A 4,687-nucleotide genomic window follows, 5' to 3' on the forward strand; every position below is an offset into this window, starting at 1 on the left:
AGGCATGCGCAAAACACCCACAAAACAGACTCATACATGCATCCATTAATACATACTACGGCGTCATAAGGCAACCAAGGGTTGATAATTGAATCAAACGGGAGAGAAATAACCTGTCAGCCATTAAGATGTAAATAACAACCTTAATGCAACGTGACCTTCATGTATGATGTAATGGAATCTTCATGTAATGAAGCGGTAATGTGTATTGTGATATATTGTGATGTAATACTAGTACAGGAAGTGAGCACATTATGAACTTAATGCATAATTGATTCAGACTTCTGGTTGTTCTGTCATTAATGTCATTGCCATTATCATGTGAAACTGAACACATTCCCAGTCCAGATTCCATTATTCTGTTAAAACAAAGAACTGGGATGTTTCTCAGTTAGGAGAACACCGCTAAAAGCTATTGACATTTATAAACTCCAAAATAATCACCAGTTTATATTAAAAAACAAACATTTGATATCCTCATGTAGGCATTTTGCACAGCACCTTTGTCATTTCTAATTGTTGTTATTTATGATAATTTTCTCATTTGCAACTAGCAACAGTTATCATTAATGTGTTGATGCACTGTAGTGCCTGTTCTTGCAGTTCCATTTATGGTTGATAGGAGTGTGATGTGGATACCGAATTAGAATGGTAATTGTTTAATCACAAGTACATCTTTTCAATGAGTCTTAACACTGGCTTTTCTAATCCTCATATCATTTGGGGCCCAGCACTTGAATGTGAATATTCTGTTGAGTGTTTCACTCATTGGACATACCTGACATGACAAGAGAAGTGTCTGACTGATTCAATTAATAGGAGTGCCATGAAATGACCCATCTAAAAAGTTAATAGCTGAACTAGCCTTCAGGTTTTCTATCAAATTGATGCAAAAAGAAACAGTATAGTCAATGGCAATCTCATTTTAGTATACACTGACTGCATAGTATTGTATCTCGTACGAATGCAGAAAAACTACAGCATTCTATTTTCACCACCTAAGAGAGAAATTGATACCTATCACATGAATATTGTGGCATTTTTTTTGCCTTTACCTCCCTTATCTCACATCATTTGCTCACATTGTATATAGTCTTATTTTTTTTTCTACTGTATTTTTGACTGTATGTTGTTTACTCCATGTGTAACTCTGTGTTGTTGTATGTTGTCAAACTGTTTTGCTTTATCTTGGCCAGGTCGCAATTGTAAATGAGAACTTGTTCTCAACTTGCCTACCTGGTTAAATAAAGGTGAAATAAAAAAATAAAAAAAATAAAAATATTGTATTTCAGAATCTGTGAACTTTACATAGATATTAATAAGCTGCTCAAAATGTATACATTTCGCCCAGTGCCACCAAATATGCATTCTATACGGTTTCTGCAGACATCAAATCAGCACATTAAGCCAGCTATATGAGTTAGAACAATAGAATGCCTGAGGGCTCCTTCAGAATCCCAACCCATGCAACAGGATTCCTAATCACCTCTCCTGGTGAGAAGGGCCCCTAGAAATAAGAAAATAATCAGGAGAACAACAAAAGGTTTTCAAGCTAAAAGCAATGCTTGATCCTTTAATTCATAGAGATGTACAATAGGTGCTTGAGGTGCCCTCTCCTCCTACCCACAGGGAGGATTCAGCTGCAGCCTGCCCTGCTGCCAGCCAGGGCCTTCTAATGAGGGACCGCAATTAAGCCTGTTTATTCACACTAAGTGTGAACTGCAAATGCCAGGGGCTGCAGTCAGTTAAAAGACCTGGGCGCCTTTGTGTCACAAGAGCCGCTTTTATTCAGGAAACAAAGCAGAAAATACAACACACGAGCACCTAATGACAAAATCTGCCTCTCTAGCAGACACTCACATACAGTACATAGGCTACACACACACACACACACACACACACACACACACACACACACACACACACACACACAATTTCTCTCACACACACACAAACACGTACAGTACATACTGAATAGAGTCAGTGCTTGACAGAACAGTGAACAGTGGGGGCGGGGTTAAGACAGACTGACAGCGGGGCCCATCTCTATCCTCTTATTATCGCTTAACGAGTGCTTTCCTCATGCAATATTCATCTCCGCTAATATCATCCAAGCTCTGAGCTGAGCTGGCTACTTATGTAAGGCAATTATGTAAAATATCAGACAGGGCCCACATTCACAAACTGACTGGGCTGGGGGAGAGAGCTGCAGGACAAGGACGGAGAGAGGAAGAGAGGTACAGGAAGAGAGAGAGAGAGGGTGGGATGGAGGGAGTGGAACAAACAGAGAGAGAGGGAGAGAGAGGCAAAAGAGCAGGAAGCTACGATACAATTATGTGGTGAATTAACATCTATTTCAACTCAGTGGAGCAGCTAAGATCAGCCTAGAGCAGCCAGCTTTACACTAGTTCTGTTGTGTTCAGGCCAGGACCTGTAACCCACAAATACTATGGCCTATAACTGGAAAGTAGTATTGCTGACAACACTGTTTACATTACATTTACATTCACTTCGGTATCTAGGCTAAATGTATATAGGCATAGAAAACGTACATTACACATCTATAAGCACATTGTAAACATCCGGACATACTGTAGCTACATAAGGCATTAGCACACACACACACACACACACACACACACACACACACACACACGCCATACTGTCTGCCTCTTATACAACCATGTTTGTTTTATGTATGCAAATGTGAGAATATTGAAACACACATAGTGATACAAATGGATAGATATCCCGATACGGGCATCACTACTGTCCTCCACGGCAGAAATAGCATCCACACACTAAATGCAAATGCCTGCTACCTGCACAGTCAATGCCAATAATCATCCCATCCCCCTCCTGCTTCCCCCATCGTTTCTTCAAGGCGCGACATCTAAGGACACATCAAGGTCAGTCTGGGAGAGGAAGGCAGGAAAACACACCATTGTTGTGGGAGAGTCACATCGCGCAACACCATGCACACACACACACTCTAACGTCATACACAAACACTAAACACATAAGTAGTCATTTTACATATACAAAAATACAATCACACATCAAATCAAATTGTATTTGTCACGCGCGCCTAATACAACAGGTGTAGAACTTACAGTGAAATGCTTACTTACAAGCCCTTAACCAACAATGCAGTTTTAAGAAAAATAAGTGTTAAGTAAAAAATAGATGAGTTAAAAATGTAAAATAAAAGTTACAAATAATGAAACAGCAGCAGTAAAATAACAATAGTGAGGCTATGTACAGTTGGTACCGGTACAGAGTCAATGTGCGGAGGCACCGGTTAGTCGAGGAAATTGAGGTAATATGTACATGTAGGTAGAGTTATTAAAGTGACTATGCATAGATAATAAACAGAGAGTAGCAGCAGTGTAAAAGAGGGGTCTGGGTAGCCCTTTGATTAGCTGTTCAGGAGACTTATGGCTTGGAGGTAGAAGCTGTTAAGAAGCCTTTTGGACCTAGACTTGGCGCTCCGGTACCACTTGCCATGTGGTAGCAGAGAGAACAGTCTATGACTAGGGTGGCTGGATCCATTGGCAATTTTAGGTCCTTCCTCTGACACCGCCTGGTATATACATATTAATTAACCCTTCAACAACAACAACCCCCTATGTATATATCCCCCCCCCCCCCACACACACACACACACACAAACACACACCACACACAAATGCAGTCACACACGCACCCTCAGGGTCAAGGCCCTATGGCGGTCTGTGCAGAAATAGGTCATTTGTCACACATCATGTCCTGGGGCAAAGGATGCATTATAGATGAGACCAAACAGTCTGTCTCAGTCAGCACTGCACTCATCATACACTCACTGCTGTGGAGGAAGGAGGGAGGGATGGATGGAGGGATGGATGGATGGATGGAGAGATGACAACTCCTCAAAAGAAGGATGTTTCAGAAACATTGAGTACTACACTGTCTAACACTACCACTGCCATGGCTGGACTTTTTGTCAATACAAAACATGCCTATCTTTATTTTCCCGAACATAACATTTCATGTTTGAAGTATATATTGGATATAAACACAGATCAACTCAGGAGCCAAATCCAAATATTCGCATTTGACTCACTACAAGTCCCCCATCTGCCCTGCACATGACTGGAACAGTAGAGGAAACCACAGCCAATAGGAAGGGCTCCCTCATTCGACCCATTAGTCAACTTTGGTGATATCCTGCTTTGTTATTGGCCACATATTACGCCCTGATTTTAATGGTTTGCCATTTTTGTTTGTTTGTGTTGTGATTGGCTGCATTAAAATGGTAGACTCCCCGTGCAAATGTACACACACAGTCCTTTTTTCACAAGGACAAAAGCTAAAACACTGATTTTGTCCAATACAGCTTCAAACGAGGGGAAATGAGGGGTGAAGAAAAGACATGTAAAGAGAGAGAGTAGGGAAAGAGAGCCAGGCGGAGAGAGAAAGCTACTGTATTCTGCTGCACCCATCTGTTCTGATAGTGCAGGTGGAGGCTCTATTCACTCAGCTCTGCATGTGTGTGTGGAGAGGGGGAGGCAGGAAGAAAGCAGAGAGAAGGAAGGAGTGGAGGGATGGATGGAGGGAGGGGGGCAGTGAGATGGGAGGAGAAAGGGGGGGGGGGGCTCCTGGTGATCTCTCCTGAAGGGGATAATGGGAGAGGAGCGCATTGCAATGG

This window comes from Salmo trutta, chromosome 1 (assembly GCF_901001165.1).
Source record: "Salmo trutta chromosome 1, fSalTru1.1, whole genome shotgun sequence".
In the NCBI taxonomy this organism is placed as follows: domain Eukaryota; kingdom Metazoa; phylum Chordata; class Actinopteri; order Salmoniformes; family Salmonidae; genus Salmo; species Salmo trutta.